This window comes from Amphibalanus amphitrite, unplaced genomic scaffold, assembly GCF_019059575.1.
Source record: "Amphibalanus amphitrite isolate SeventyFive unplaced genomic scaffold, NRLGWU_Aamphi_draft 000643F_arrow, whole genome shotgun sequence".
Lineage (NCBI taxonomy): Eukaryota > Metazoa > Arthropoda > Thecostraca > Balanomorpha > Balanidae > Amphibalanus > Amphibalanus amphitrite.
Window position 1 is genome coordinate 132,255 of NW_024882137.1, and position 17,020 is coordinate 149,274.

A 17,020-nucleotide genomic window follows, 5' to 3' on the forward strand; every position below is an offset into this window, starting at 1 on the left:
CCGCCTGTGACGTCAGCGCAGCGGTGAGGGCCGAGCCCGGAGGCATGGCTCGGGTCGGCGCGGCGCGGCGGCTGGCGAGGACTGGGGAGTGAGGTGGGGTGGGAGCACGGACATCGCGTGGCTGGGCGAGTGTAGTTAACTTTCGCATCTCAAGGCGCCAATTATTCTACCTAACAATTGTGCTAAAGCAGTTGTTAAAATGTCCTATCCCCAAGACAGCGCCTATCATCATACTTGCAATGCACATTACGACACACTTAAGCGTGGCAATGGGACAGCCGATAGAACTTATGTCACTCGTGCATCGAGGTGCGGAGCTACACTGAAAACAAAATGACACAAAAAACGACTAAAAACGCACAGGCAGAGCGTGTTAACTAGGTTTTCTTGTGTACCCTGCATCATGCATTTTTTGACCCGTCGCAGACGTGTCAATTTACAAATGTGTTAACCCAGTCGTGTTGTGTCCTAAAACACAATATCATTGTGTCTTCAACACATAAGGCTTGTGTGAATACATTTGCAGAACACAAGGTAAATGTGTTACTAAATTTAACACAAATCGCAAGTGAAAGAAGGAAACACGTGGTGATTATGTAGTTTGTTGCCGGGGCGCAGTTGAAGGGACTTTGGCTTTGGCTGGACAGGCTGATTGCCAAAGCCGGGCCCCGAGTGGAATCGGGCGCATGGGTACGGTCAGGGCTGAGCACCCGGCCGGCCGACCCATACGGTCAGAACGCGGTCAGGGCTGAGCACGCGGCCGGCCGACCCATACGAGGCCGCCGACCCATACACGAGCTGGAGTTGCGCCCGGTCGGCCACTTCAGAGCCGAAGGGTGAACGCGTCACGTGGACGGCTCAGTCAGAGCACCAAGTGACGATGCCCCACATTGGAGGACTATTGCACAATACAGTTGTCCAGAAAGCCGGGATAAATTTTCGGCCACCGATTTTTCGAATATATCCTATACAGACCGAGGAGTTTCTTCCTCCAAGCAGACGTTAATTAGCTATGCTTCAGCTTGCACTTGATGTAATCAGCGCATATTGCTTCAGACAATTTATCATGTAGGTATCGACTCCCTTGGCTGTATTGTGCATTTTGACCTTTCTCAAAACACTTTGGCAAATTTTTACAAAAACGCAGCATAAAAGTCGGTGCTCGAAAAACGCCCTCTGTTATCCCCATCTGAAGTTAAGGTTCAGAGGTCGCTCACTGGTGGATGGCACGGTATATTTGTGTAAGGGTACACGTCTACCATATCCGACAACACATGATTTCGATACACTGATGCATTACATTCGTCCAGCGTGCTTGGCACGAGAAAAGTGTGTCATTATTCTGTTTTCTGTGTTATCAAACGTGTCGAAGGTCCCGCCAAGCGTGAAAATACACAGCCTTATTGTGTTTTTGGGTGCGATTAACACATGACTGATGTGTTACCAGTACAGAACATACCCTCACTGTGTCGATTTGTTTTCAGTGTATATTTTGTATAACATATTAGTATTAAGGCTTTGATTGAGCAGATTGGTGTCTATTGTTTCGCACGGCAATCGTCCAGAGACGTGGGAACTGGGGGTTATGAGTAGTGCCGCAGCCAACGCTCCAATTTAAAGCGATTATTACTGTTGCTCTAATATGTGGTCGCAGCCTCCAATAGCAAACCGTTCCAACTAGGAGCCAAAAAGTCGGCCATTCAGGGGGTTCGAACCGGGCTTCTCCCACCGGCCAATTCACGACACGAGCGTTCATCCACTGAGCTACCGAGAATGGTCCTCGTCTGCACAAAACAAAATGACATTCACCCGCTGACCGCCAATGACAGTATTGTGACATTTGATCGCGTTTGACCGCGGCGGGTGGTCGCTGGTTTCGGCAGCTCAGTGGATACAGGCTAGCGTCGTGGGGTGACCGGTTGGAGAAACCCGGTTCGAACCGTCCCAGGTGCGCGACTTATTTGTTCCTAGATGGAACGGTTTGCTATTGGTGGCTGCGACCACACATTAGAGGAACATAAGAGTTGGGACGCCGCGCTATCCAAAAACCCCAGTTCCCACGTCTCTGGACGATTGCTGTGCGAAATAATAGACACCAATGAGCTCAATCAAGGCCTTAATACATATCTGTTAAAAACAATGTAGCTCCGCAACTTGATGCACGTGTGATATAAATTCTATCGGCTGTCCCAATGTCACGTTTAAGTGTGTCGTAATGTGCATGGCAAGTATGATGATAGGCGCTGTCTTGGGGATGGGACATTTTAACAACTGCTTTAGCACAATTGTTAGGTAGAATAATTGGCGCCTTGACTCGCTCAGCCGCGCGATGGTCCGTGCTCCCACCCCACCTCACTCCCCAGCCCTCGCCAGCCGCCGCGCCGCGCCGACCCGAGCCATGCCTCCGGGCTCGGCCCTCACCGCTGCGCTGACGTCACAGGCGGCCCACATCGCCTTCCAGCCACCGACCCAGACCGGTGGCATACGGTGTGGGTAGGCTGTGCCGCTTGACAAGTAAGTGAAGCGGCACAGTCTACCGGTACCAGGCGGCTGCTGCCAATGCTGAGCCATAGGAACCCGGTGGATAAAGAGTTGTGGAACATCAATCTGCCCCCGAGTGTACCTATCGCTGGGTAGGAAATTACCTTGAGTTATCGGATAGAGCCGTATGCTTAGCAACTTTACCATTTGAGGACTTATATCCCTGCCGAAAGGAGACCCACGCTCCGGTTCCTGAAATCGGGCTTTGGTACTGAAAAATATGTCCGGTTTTCAATGTAAATTTAACGGTAGTTTCGAGGAGATATATGAGTAAATACTAAATAGCATATCACCGGATACCACAATTCATGATGAAGCTATTGCTGCTATCATAATAACTTTTCAATGAATGGTTTTGGAGTTTAATGAGTCAGAATAGGAGCCCTGCATGTGTATCGTTCGACACAATACGTAGTATTTTATAGAGGTTGAGAAATGTCGGATAACAATGGTAATGACGAATAAGACGGAGCTAACCTCTCCTCAGTGAATAGTATCAAAACATTTTTTTAACCCTCGCCCGCACATGCCATTTTCCCATCCTAGAACGCACATGGGGGGGGGGGTGGTGGTTGCCACCCCCCCCTCGCCATTTCGTTCCTGTTGGAGATAGAGCTTCGCGGTAAAGACCAAAAAGATTCTTTGGGAAGAGACGAATCCAATGATACCCAGTTTTACCTTCTCAGGTCAGTCATTGACCTTCCAGGTCAGGTCAAACTAGAAAATGTTGCTGTTTTGGGTCACCGTTGGATATCAAGTGCGCTGCTTATCAAATACCGATGACGATGCTGTTTTCTGGTGCCAAGCCAGCTAGAACCTCTTTGTCACACTATCCGACCAGAATTTTGCTGCTGAGGTCATTTCAGGTCAAGTTAGGTCAAAGTCAATTATATGTGTTTGTATGTCTGTGTGTGTCTGTGTGTATACTGATGTGTGCACCGATTGTTTTTGGGTCCATATCACATGAAATCATGATCTTCTGAGAAGCTTTTACCAAAAATGCAGTCAAAAACTTCACAAAAAGTAAATTCAGCTTGCCTAAAACGCAATTATCTTAGATGACCTAGGTTGACCTTGACCCTGACCTTGACCCCTGTACATCGTCGAACAACATGCTCTATGATAGGTGGGAGGTAAGACCGGCAAAAAAGGCCGAAATCAGGGTGTCAAAAGCTCACAAGGACCATGGCAAACGCAAGATGTTGAGAATTGGCCATTTGGGTCATGACATGACCTGAAAAATAAGGTCATATCTCCGAAACCAAAAATCATAGAAACTTGAAATTTTCAGTGGACATCAAGAAAGGATAGACGAGCAGCTATACGAAAAATCAGCCTTCTAGCTCTAAAAATGTTGAGTGCAGAGCAGAAAGACTGCCTGGGGGGTGGCAACCACCCCCCCCCCCATGTGCGGGCGAGGGTTAACCCGTGCTGGGCCGGGGGGTGGGTGTTTGAACACCCCCCCCCCTTCCCTGCGGTTTTTCGCAGATATCTAAAAAACGGCGGTGCTCCGCCCTGCCGTTTTTGGCACACCTGCTCTCACACAGCGTTCTGAATAAGGTAGTCCTGTATTGGTGATCGGTGTCCGGCGGGGGCCGCTGCCCGACTGCTGCACGGCCGCACCGTGCCCGCGAGCTCCACGAGCTCAGCGCCACCAAGTCTACTGCACAAAGTTCAGAGGGCAGATGGCTACGTCACCACAATTGCGTTTTGATGCATTGATAATGTCAATAATTCACGCAACTGTGAATTGTCTACCACCAGTAAAACGCCTTTTGGGCGAAGAACGAGCGAGCGAGATAGTGAACCCTGCACGTGCGGAAGGGCGAGAGGGTACTTCCAACGGGCTTGTGCAAAGCACCCTTCAAACCGGTCGCTAGTGGTGTGCCAAATTTGAACGCAATCGGCCCAGCCGTTCCTGAGATCTGGAAGCGGCATTCTGCACGTGCGCACGTGCAAACGGGGTCCAAAATGACTTTTGCACGGCACCCTACTAACCGGTCCCCAACCGTGTACCAAATTTGAGCGCAATCGGCCCAGCCGTTCTCGAGATCTGGAAACGCCCCCTGCACGTGCGCACGTGCAGTAGCACCCTAACCGCAACACATGGGAATGCATTGCCTGGTGGGAGCCTACCTGCATGCCAAGTTTCAGCGAAATCGCCCTAGTAGTTACCGAGTTACTGAATTGGAACAAATTTGGCACCTCTTCTTTTTGTATTTTGCACGTGCAGTGGGGGTCACTCACATAGATCAAGAGTATCCGACCTTTGGTAGAAGGGATGCAGCTACCCTATAAAAATTACCGCAAGACAATCGCTCAAGCCGCTGCTGAGATATGGGCCTCTCAAAATCATTACTTTTGCAAAAGTGCTTGAGCACCCTTGACTTTTCACGTGGCACGTGCCACGACGGTCACTGAGATGTATCAAAAGTAGTCAATTACGGGGTAGAAGGGATGGGGCTACCCAGCAAAAAAGACCGCAGGCCAATCGGTCCAGCGGTTGCTGAGATATAAGGCTCTCAAAAGCGTTACAGGCCGGGCCGGGCCGCTCATACTGAGATTTTTCCGCTATATTGAAAAGACTTCGCTTCGCTCGCTGCGCTCGCTCGCTCGTAACAAAAAGTAAAAGCGACGAGCTTAACCATTTTTGAAGATATCGGGCTAAAACTTTTCACAATGGGTTGTATTGTAGGTATGTGTTTTATCAAGTACATGTGTTACTTTTTACCTGAGCACAAAAAAAAAACTTAAAGACCGTACAGAAAGTACATACAGTAGCAAATGTTTCAAAAGATGGGTAGTGGACAAAGTATCCTAAATTTGTCGTGCTGCATGGGAAGTAGTATCGATGAGAATAAATGTTTTTGTTTAACCTTCGCCCCAGTGGGGGGGGGGGGGGGGGCGGGGTATATGTTACCACACTGTGGCGTTTTTTTGCGTGTGAATAAAAAACTGCGGCGCGTAACGCCGCGCCGCTTGGGATAGCTTTTTTACATCAATTTTGGACAATGTGTGAAATTTTTGACCCCAGGTCATGTCAGGTCAGGTCACCAGGTCAAGTTAACTGACCATGCCTAAAAAAGTTTGCAATCATGTCCAGCCTGCAGTGTTTGTCAGAAAGGTTTTAAACTTGTGGATTGCATGATGATATGAGCGCCTATAATTTGTATATCTCGGATTTTTTTATATCCGTGACACATGAAAAGGTCAAGTTTTATGTTGACCTCATGCGACCTTGAATGACCTTTGGTTGACTTTGACACATGAAAGGTCGTTTGTGATGATTTAGTAGCCGCTGATCACGATTCTGGCATCCATTTTGCTGCAAGCATTCATTTAGAGCCTCAGTATGGCAAAACATGTCTTAACCCGCGCCAGGCTGGGGGTCCTGGATTTCCACGCCCTGCTGGGGGGTGTTTGAACAACCCTCCCCCTTCTAACTCGGCTCCTGGGCCACGTAGCGATACGCAGAAGGCGGCGTTCGAAAGAGCGTCAAAAATAATGAGGAAATCACTTCTGTCAATTTTTTGGTCAGGTCAAAGGTCAGGTCACCAGAGGTCATTGAAGGCAAAATTTCGCCGATTTCCAGGTCGAATGTCGAAAATTTCCAAGAAGCCAACGCATAACTCGGGAACCAATAGAGCTACAGCACCGCGGAAAAGCGCATTCGATAGCCCTATTAACGCCCTTTCTGGATAATATTCTCAGATTTGACCTAACGTTAACGGTTTTGCCTGCAGGGGGCAAAAACTGCAAAAATAGCCGATTTTTTCGGAAACAGTTTTTCTGCAATAACTTTTGACCCAAGCCTTTTACGAGATTACTTTAACCGGCATCGTGTTCCTCTCGTCAAGACGCATCGAATGAACTATAACTTGACCTTGAAAGGTCAACTTGAAAATTTGACCTCAGGTCAAGGTCATGACCTGACCGGAAAGGGTCATGTTGCATATCAGTCGATCCGTATCGTCGAGCTGAACACATCTAAGGCGTTTTCATTGCTCTAGCATGCCTCTATCAAAAGTTGATTGCGAAAAACTGTTAGATACCATTCGTGACCTAAGATGACCTCAGGGCATAAACAGGGAGTCACGGACAGTGGCGGATCCAAGGGGGGGTCACATGGGTCATGGCCCCCCCTTGAGGCCCGGGGGCCCAAAGACCTGCCAGGGGCACCACCGGCCTATCAGGGGTATCACAGTCCTGACAGGGGCACCACAGGACCGCCAGGGGCACCACAGGCCTAGCAGGGACACCACGGGCCTGGTGCCCCTGGGCCCTGACAGGACTGTAACGCCCCTGACAAGCCTGAAGTGTCCCCGGCAGGCACGTGGTGCCCCTGACAGGCCTGAGGCGCCCCTGCAAGGCCGGTGGTGCCCCTGGCAGGCCTGTGGTGTCCATGGCAGGCCTGTGGTGCCCTAGCTAGGCCTCTGGTGCCCCTGACAGGCTTGTAATGTCCCTGGAAGGACTGTGGTGCCCCTGGGCCCTGACAAGCCTGAGGTGCCCGGTCATGACAGACCCGTGGTGCCTTGCTAGGCCTGTGGTGCCCCTGGCAGGCCCAAGGTGCCCCTGCGAGGCCGGTGGTGCCCCTGGCAGACCTCTGGTGCCCCTGGCAGGTCTGTGGTGCCCCTGGCAGGTCTGTGGCGCCCCTGGCAGACCTGTGTTGACTGGTGCCCCTGCTAGGTCGCTGGTGCCCCTCATAGACCTGTGGTGCCCCTGGGCCTTGACAAGGCTGAGATGCCTGGCTATGACAGGCTCGTGGTGCCTCTGATAGACCAGTGGTGCCCTTGCTAGGCCTGTAGTGCCCCTGGCAGGCCTGTGGTGCCCTTGCTAAGCCTCTGGTGCCCCTGACAGGCTTGTGGTGCCCCTGGAAGGACTGTGGTGTCCCTGGGCCCTGACAGGCCTGAGGTGCCCATGACAGGCCCGTGGTGCCCTTGCTAGGCCTGTGGTGCCCCTGGCAGGCCTCTGGTGCCCCTGCTACTCCTGCGCCCGGAGAGGACTATGGTGCCCCTGAAAAGCCTGAAGTGCCTCTCGACAGGCCCGTGGTGCCCCTGACAGGCCCAAGTTACCCCTGCGAGGTCGGTGGTGCTCCTGGCAGGCCTCTGGTGCCCCTGGCAGGTCTGTGGTGCCCCTGGCAGGCCTGTGTTGACTGGTGCCCCTGCTAGGCCGCTGGTGCCCCTCACAGGCCTGCGGTGCCCCTGGAAGGACTGTGGTGCCCCTGCCCCTAGGGGTGCTCATGGGCCCAACAGGCCCGTTGTGCCCCTGACAGGCCTGTCGTGTATACTTGCTAGACCTGTGGTGCCCCTGCTTCCTGGCAGGCCTGTGGTGCCCCTGGCGGGCCTGTGGCGCCCCTACAAGGCCGTAGGTGCCCCTGACAGGTTTGTGGTGTCCCTGGAAGGGCTTTGGTGCCCCTGACAAGCCTGAAGTGTAAAGGACAGACCCTTTAGACGCCAGGGTCAAGTTCGTCGGACTGACAACGATTTGCTTACCTGATAACGTTCCTGGTAAGTACTCACTACTCAGCGTCCACAACATATACACATAGCACATTCATATATACTTGCTTACAATTGGTAAATGTGGTTGTGGCTAAGAGTCAAGATACTGACTAAAATAAAAAAGAAAAAGAAGGAAAAAACTGAAAATGGGGGCACCACCAAAATGAAGTGGACGAAATCCGTTGAGTTTTTAATTTTGGGTAGGGGCACCACTTCGATTCATGACCCTCCCCTTGGAGTTTTCCTGGATCCGCCCCCGGTCACGGACACCATTTTCATGTTCAGTGTGTCTAAACCACTTGTAATTCAGTGTTTGGGAGTGTTTATAATGTCTTTCGTCCAAAAGAGGCGCATTTCAATTTTCTCCCATTGACTTATAATGGGGAGGTCGCAAAATTGACCTGACCTTAGGTCATCGATACCAAAATTCTGAGATATGCATTTTGTACATGCTATTGCTCTTAGCAATCGCTGAAAGTTTCAAAGCGATCGGTCACTCGGTGTAGTTATGACAGACATTGATTTATTTTTTTATGAGGTTAGGTCACTTCAAGTGACCTGGTGACCTGACCTTGAATGACCTTGGTCTGAAATTTTCACAACATGTGTAGAATTGATGTATAATAAGGTGTACCAAAAATGGCGGCGCTCCGCGCCGCCGTTTTTGAGATATTCGCGAAAAACCACAAGGGGGTGTTCAAACACCCCCCCAGCAGGGCGCGGGTTAATGTCTCATTGACCTTTGTTGACCTCGGTTCACTTTTTGTTTCCGTAGCTGCCTTATTTAAGGAGATAAACAGGTGGGGGAGGGGGGCTACTTCCGGGCTGCGGTGGTTGGGATTACCCCCGAGCCCGGCCGGGTTAACCCTCGCATGTGTAGGAGGGGGGGGGGGGGGTCGGATGGACCCCCCCATGTTTTTTCGCGAATAACTCGCGTAAAAAGCGGCCGATCGCGACGAAACTTTCAGTACCCTCGCATTGATCAATTTTACACCTACCCTGAAAATTTCATGACCCTGACCACAATGACCTTTGACCTGTGACGTTTTTTCCGAGACCATGTTTGGCCGGAATCGCGATTCCGCGTATGTCGGCTCGCATTAGCCGCGCGTTTGCAAGCTTTTCGTGGTTTCAAACGTTCAAACATGTGATTTGATGCTGCTCCCATGCATTAGGGTGGGTGTCAAGGTCACCTGAAGGTCAGGTCAGGTCATTGACCTTTGGTGACCTCTGGTGACCTCGGCTCACTTTTTCGAGTTTTACATGTTTCTAGGCTAGTTTTTGGAGCTGAATTCGAATTTAGCAACCATTTGAACATTTACGAAGTAGTTTTGGTGACTTCGTAACATGTTACGAAGCTGTCAGAGGCGGTTGACACGTACTACGAATACCCGTCACGACGCCTACAGGTTGACCTGACCTGACCTGACCCGACCTGGTCTAAATGCTTAAAGACATCATCTGTGATCAAAACTAACACGATATTCGTGAGCAGCACCCCGAAAAAACTCTTAGCAGCCACACTTTACGACTTTCTAACAGGTCCCTATTTTCCCGACTTTGGGTCATTGACCTGACCTGGAAGGTCAACCAATGACCTAGGACCTTAAAATTGGGTATCATCGGGTTCCTCTCGTCACGGGCAACACGCTCGTTTTTTTTTCGCGAAGCTCTAGCTCGATCAGGGGCCAAACGGCAAGGGGGGTCCAACCGACCCACCCCCCCTACACATTAGAAGCTGGCACACATGCGAGGGTCGCGAGCAAATCTACTATTATAAATCTTAAAAAGTCCGCCGCCGCCGCCGTCGGGGTTACGCAGTCGGTGTTACTCCCAAAAACGCTTATTGCGGCGCCGTCGATTGACGCACGAGGGTGAAATTTTCACGACTCGTGGGTCACGTAATTCAACAGGTCGTATTAAATTTTGGGCACGATGCGGCCAGGGGTGCACCCGTGGCGCGTGCTCATGTGCGCCATAGGGTTAGCATTAGAATCGCGACCGGCGCCGAGCAGAGGGCACGTGCTTTAGGCTCAGTTGTTCGCTTAAAAAACTGAGTGAAAAGCATCAGAGCCGGCAGGTCGTTGACCTTTGACAACGAAGGCCGACACAGGGCACCGCTCGCCAAGGGGATTCGCCAGTAAATACAATTAATTTGTTTTTGCACTATCTCAGCCGTTTCTGGGCCGATTTAGCTGAAACTTGGACTGTCGGTGGTAGTGTAGGGTAGGGTAGGGTAGTGTAGGGGTAGGGTAGGGTAGGGTCGGGGTAGGGTAGGGGTAGGGTAGGGTAGGGTAGGGTAGGGTAGGGTAGGGTAGTGTGGTGTAAGGGTAGGGTAGGGTAGTGAAAGGGTTGGGTAGGGTAGGGTAGGGTGGGTAGGGTAGTGTAGGGGTTGGGTAGGGTAGGGTAGGATAGGGTAGGGCATGGGTAGGGGTAGGGTAGGGTAGGGTAGTGTATAGAGATAGGGTAGGGTAGGGTAGTGTAAGGGTGGGGTAGGGTAGGGTAGGGTAGGGTAGGGTAGGGTAGGGTAGTGTATAGAGATAGGGTAGGGTAGGGTAGTGTAAGGGTAGGGTAGGGAAGGGTAGGGTAGGGGTAAGGTAGGGTAGGGTAGGGTAGGGTAGGGTAGGGTAGGGTAGGGGTAGGGCAGGGTAGGGTAGGGAAGTGTAGGGGTAGGGGTAGGGGTAGGGTAGGTTAGGGTAGTGTATGGGTAGGGTAGGGTAGGGTAGGGTAGGGTAGGGTAGGGTAGTGTAAGGGTAGGGTAGGGTAGGGTAGGGTAGGGTAGGGTAGTGTAGGGGTAGGGTAGGGTAGGGTAGGGTAGGGTAGGGTAGGGTAGGTTTGAATTGAGTAACATCCTAACTTACAAAGGGCTCGAACAACTCGCATGCATCACCATCATACTTTACAGATCAATTAAAAGCAGTTACCCAGTTCTTCACAAATACCTAATACCAATAAAAATGCAAGTTTTTACACCCAAACTAATGCATCCGTTAATCACACATATCAAAACATACAGTTATCGCGTAAACCTGTACCTCTAGTCTACTATTATAAATCTTAAAAAGTCCGCCGTCGGGGTTACGCTGTCGGCGTGACGCCCAAAAATGGCTATTGCGGCGCCGTCGATTGACGCAGGAGGGTGAAATTTTTGCCACTCGTGGGTCACGTAATTCAACAGGTCGTATTAAATTTTGGGCACGATGCGGCCGGGGGTGCGCCCGTGGCGCGTGCTCATGTGCGCCATGGGGTTAGCATTAGAATCGCGACCGGCACCGAGCAGAGGGCACGTGCTTTAGGCTCAGTTGTTCGCTTAAGAAACTGAGTGGAAATACCGGCAGGTCATTGACCTTTGACAACGAAGGCCGACACAAGGCACCGCTGGCAAAGAGGATTCGCCAGTAAATACAATTAATTTGTTTTTGCAATATCTCAGCCGTTTCTGGGCCGATTTAGCTGAAACTTGGACTGTCGGTGGTAGTGTAGTGTAGGGTTGGGTTGGGTAGGGTAGGGTAGGGTAGGGTAGGGTAGGGTAGGGGTAGGGGTAGGGGTAGGGGTAGGGTAGGGTAGGGTAGTGTAGGGGTAGTGTAGGGTAGGGTATGGTATGGTATGGTATGGTAGTGTAGGGTAGGGTAGGGTAGGGTAGGGTAGGGTAGGGTAGGGTAGGGTAGGTAGTTTAGGGTAAGGTAGAGTAGTTTAGGGTAAGGTAGAGTAGGGTAGGGGTAGGGTAGGGTAGGGACTAGGGTAGGGTAGGGTAGGGTAGGGTAGGGTAAGTTAGGGTAGGGTATATGATAGGGTAGTAGGGTAGGGTAGGGTAGAGTTAGGTAGGGTAGGGTAGGGTAGGGTAGGGTAGGTTAGGGTAGTAGGGTAGGGTATGGTAGGGTAGGATATGGTAGGGTATGGTAGGGTAGGGTAGGGTAGGGTAGGGTAGAGTAGGGTAGGGTAATAGAATAGGGTAGGGTAGGGTAGGGTAGGGTAGGGTAGAGTAGGGTAGGGTAGGGTAGGGTAGGGTAGGGTAGAGTAGGGTAGGGTAGTAGGGTAGGGTAGGGTAGGGTAGAGTAGGGTAGGGTAGTAGGGTAGGGTAGGGTAGGGTAGGGTAGGGTAGTAGGGTAGGGTAGGGTAGGGTAGGGTAGTAGGGTAGGGTAGGGTATGGTAGGGTATGGTAGGGTAGGGTAGGGGTAGGGTAGGGTAGGATTAGGGTAGGGGTAGGGTTGAGTTCAAAAAGGCCCAACATACAAAACACTTGAACACCCCGCAAGTATCACCATCCCTGTTTAATTAAAAACAGCTACCCAAATCTACCCAAATAATACAGCTAAAATACAAGTCAATCACCCAAACTAATGCGCCCGTAACATAACATAAATCAAAATATACAGTTATCGCGTAAACCTGTACCTCTAGTAATACTATAAAACTAGATTGCGAGACACAAACTTGTAAAAATCTTATGTTGTTCGTTGAGATGTAAAATGGTGTATTCCTTAAAACAATAGTCAGTACCTATTTCTCCTTTTTCCCGTAGAACGTATATACAACAGCTTCTCTGTCTGAATAGAACGTATATGTGCGATTCTCTCACACGATTGATACACCAGAATAAGCTCCATTAGGGCGACCCACATACAATTCCAGATAACCCGGATATATGTACAGGGTGATTCATAGCCATGTGACCTATTTAGTTGATCACTCTTGAGAAGAGGGTTGCACATTTCCGCGTGAAATTTCACGTGCTAGTAGAAAATTTTATGAAGTTTTGTTCTATATTGGTCTGGTCTGTGTGTATCACTCAAGATGTCCACAGCGCAGCAAAAAGTAAAAATGTGTAATTTGTGTAGGTTAAAACCCTCGCCGGACCTATTGGTTTTCTACATACGCGCCGGCCGAGGGGGGGGGGGCGGGTACGACCCCCCCTCGCCGTTTCGCCCCTGGTGGAGCTAGCGCGTCGCGAAAAAAACGAGCGTGTGCGCCGTTACGAGACGCAGAGATTGGTACCCGATTTTAAGGTCCTAGGTCAACCGGTGACCTCTGAGGTCAGGTCAAGTGCCCCAAGGTACGGTTCAGTTTTTGGTGAATAACTTCGCAAAAAACGGCCGCAGAGCGCCGATTTTGGCAGCATCGTGTTCGTCTCGCTCAGGCGCGTCGAATGATATACTTTTTGTCCGGGTCAGGTCAACTTGGGGTGTTGACCTCAGGTCAAGGTCAGGTCAGCACCCCCAGGTCACGAAGTTGGTCGAAAGAGGTCATGTCGCATATCATTCGATTCGGCAGGTCTTCCTGAGTCCATTGGTGGCTTTCCCGACTCGCTAGCTCAATTTGATCAAGAGTTATTGACGAAAAACTAATATGACCTTGATGACGTCATAAATGACGTCACGCAAGGTCAACATTGCAAAAGTGACGCATCTAACCTTGCAAGGAGTGCATAAAATCACGATTCTGTGTGCTTGAGATAGTTGGAGATCGTTCCTGGCGCCAGAATAGCAGTTTTCATTTTTCCCCATTGACTTATAATGGTGAGGTCACGAAAATGACCTGACCTCATATGACCTTTAGGAAAAATCCGAGATATACAAGTTGTGGGACTCATAATGGATACCAGATCCTGCAAGTTTCATTTCCCTGTGACATCTCCTCTGGCAGTGAGGGCGTTGCGAAGTTGCGACATCTGAAGACCGTGCAGAGGTTCACTTATGACGTCATAGGTCAGTGACCTGACCTGACCCAAAAATGCGGTTGGTGTCAAAAGATGCGGCTTGGATCAAAGATCAGGTATGCCAAGTTTCAGCTCTCTGTCGCCAGCGTGTTCGGAGCTATCGCGAAAAAAACCCTATGGGGCGGCACCCGCCCCCCCCCCCCCTCGGCCGGCGAGGGTTAACGCAGTCCGTCAAGCAAACACAAAGATGTTTCTGCACGTCTGAGGGCTTGCACCCAAGGGAAACTCGAAAGAAGATAACAATTTATAGAATCGTTAATCAATTCAAAGCAGAGGGCACGGCTCAGTCATAAACACGGCACAAAAAAAAAATGGTAAGCGAACCCCGGAAAATTGATTTCAAAGAGCGCTGAGGTCAGGTGGGCGCCACACTCGCCGGAGCTCAACGTCGTGGAATTCTTCCTCTGGGGCTATGTAAAGTCCGAGGTCTATGATCAGAGCCCCCAGGATATTCTGGGGCTGAAGGATGCCATTGGAAGCTACTTTGGTTCTATTTCCTTAGAAATGTTGTGCGTCCGCGCCATCGCCAACTTTAGGCTCTGGCGCTGGAGTGCATCTGTCGCCGAGGTGGCCATTTTGAACATCTTGTCTAAAAGAAGTGTGAGAGTCGAAGGAAAAGTATTTGTGACTGATGCTATACATGGAGCAAAACTTCAAATTTGGCTGTTTAATATGGTACTTGGCAATGGCATGTAACACGAATGCATTTCCTGTAGTTTTCATTTATTTTCGGTCACACGGCTATGAATCGCCCTGTATATACCTACCAGTATAACGCCTTTTGGGGCGACTAACGGAGCGAGCGAGAGGGTGAGCCTTGCACGTGCGAAATTGCGAGGGGGTACCTCCAACTGAGTTGTGCACGGCACCCTACTAACCGGTCTCTAGCGATGTGCCAAATTTGAGTACAATCGGCCCAGCCGTTCTCGAGATCTGGAGGCGGCACCCTGCACGTGCGCACGTGCAAAATGGGTCCCAACTGACTTTTGCACGGCACCCTACTAACCGGTCCCTAACCATGTACCAAATTTTAGCGCCATCGGTCCAGCCGTTCTCGAGATCTGGAATCGACCCCTGCACGTGCGCACGTGCAGCAGCACCTCAGCTCTGGCACATGGATATGCATTGCATAGTGGGTGCCTACCTACATGCCAACTTTCAGCGCAATCGGCCAAGTAGTTACCGAGATATTGCAACAATTGCAAAAGTGACACCTCTTCGTTTTGCACGTGGCACGTGCATAAGGGGTCACCCACATGCATCGGGAATAGTCCAATACTTGGTAGAAGGAATGAAGCTACCCTACAAAAATTACCGCATGTAAATCGGTCAAGTGGTTGCTGGGATATAAGCCTCGCAAAAGCGTGACCACGGTCGGCCGGCCGCTCATACTCAGAAATTTCCGTTAATCTAAGGAAAGACTACGCTCGCTTCGCTCGCTCCGTAATCACATTTTGTCATACCTCCCTGAGCTCAGTTTCAATCTAAGGGTCCTCAAAAGAGGATGATCTCTTCTCTGGCCGACTTTTGATAAACTGCTTCTCAACCTCCTCGAGATCAAGCTCGAGGGCAGCCTTCTGGTGAATGAAAATGTGTAGGAGAATGATTGAGAGTAGGAGATATGCGACAGACGGTCCGAGAACGAACGTTCTGCTGACGCACTTGATACGAGGACCGTAAAAAAAACAAGCGTACTATTATAACCGTCTATAATGAATGTTGCACCGGTCTTCTGTTCCCATTTCAACATCAGCCAAATTTTGTGGGGGCAAAAACGTAGTCTTGCCCCCACGGCCTCCTACCAGTGGGGGCAGTCTGCCCCTACTGCCCCCACGGTGGCGCCGCCCTTGGGTGGAGCTAGCGCGTCGCAGAAAAAAACGAGCGTGTGTCGTTACGAGACGCAGAGATTGATGCCCGGTTTTAAGATCCTAGGTCAACCGGTGACCTCTGAAGTCAGGTCAAGTGCCCCAAGGTACGGTTCCGTTTTTGGAGAAAAGTATCCGAAAAAATGGCCGCAGAGCCGCGATTTTGGCAGCATCGTGTTCTCCTTACTCAGGCGCGTCGAAGGATATACCTACCTTTTGTTTGGGTCAGGTCAACTTAGGGTGTTGACCTCAGGTCACGGTCAGGTCAGCGCCCCCAGGTCACGAACTTGGTTGAAGGAGGTCATGTTACATATCATTCGATTTGGCAGGTTTTCCTGAGTCCATTGGTGGCTTTCCCAACTCGCTAGCTCAATTTGATTGGGAGTTATCAACGGAAAACTAATATGATCCTAATGACGTCATGAATGACGTCACGCAAGGTCAACATTGCAAAAGTGACGCATCGAACCTTGCAAGGAGCTCAGCAAATCACGATTCTGTGTGCTTGTGATAGTTGGTGATCTTTCCCGGCGCCAGAATAGCAGTTCTCATTTTTCCCCATTGACTTATAATGGTGAGGTCACGAAAATTACCTGACCTCATATGACCTGTAGGAAAAATCTGAGATAAATAAATTGTGAGATTTGTAATGGATCCTGCAACTTTCATTTCCCTGTGAAAGCTCCTCTGGCCATGTATTATGTCCATGTAGTATGTGGCTGGCCTGACGCCAGGGGCGATGTCGGCCGAATCCAGTGAGGGCGTTGCGAAGTTGCGATATCTGAAGACCGTGCAGAGGTTCACTTATGACGTCATAGATCAGTGACCTGACCTGACCCGAAAATGCAGTTGGTGTCAAAACATCCGGCTTAAATCAAAGGTCAAGTATGTTAAGTTTCAGCTCTCTATCGCCAGCGTGTTCGGAGCTATCGTGAAAAACCCTATGGGGGGGGGGGGGCGGTATTCCTCCCCCTCGGCCAGCGAGGGGGAGTTTGGTTTGTTCGGGAGTTATTGACGAAAAAAGCTTATTACCCTAGTGACGTCATAATTGATGTTACGCAGGGCCAACAATGCAATAGTGAAGCATCGGACCTCGCAAGGTATGCATGAAATCACGATTTCGTGTGCTTGTGATAGTTTGAGATCGTTCCCGGCGCCAAAATAGCAGTTTTGATTTTTACCCGTTGACTTATAATGGTGAGGTCACGTGACCGACCTGACCCCATCTGACCTTTAGGGAAAATTGGAGATATGCAAGTCTTGCGACCTATGGAGGATACTAGGTCCTGTATGTTTCATCTCCCTGTGAAAGCTGCTCTGGCACTGAGGGCATTGCGAATTTGCGACATCTGATGACCGTGCAGGGGTTCACTTATGACGTCATAGGTCAGTGAAAT

The 17,020-nt window shown here is 50.4% G+C and overlaps 1 long non-coding RNA gene across 1 annotated transcript; it reads left to right on the top strand.

Annotated features, from left to right (window-relative positions):
- The first annotated feature begins 12,832 nt into the window (after nucleotides 1–12,832).
- Nucleotides 12,833–14,072, top strand: LOC122363851. Its single transcript, XR_006253431.1, has 3 exons — nucleotides 12,833–12,876; nucleotides 13,495–13,497; nucleotides 13,915–14,072. It is a non-coding gene; the product is annotated as an uncharacterized LOC122363851 (long non-coding RNA).
- The last annotated feature ends 2,948 nt before the right edge of the window (nucleotides 14,073–17,020 follow it).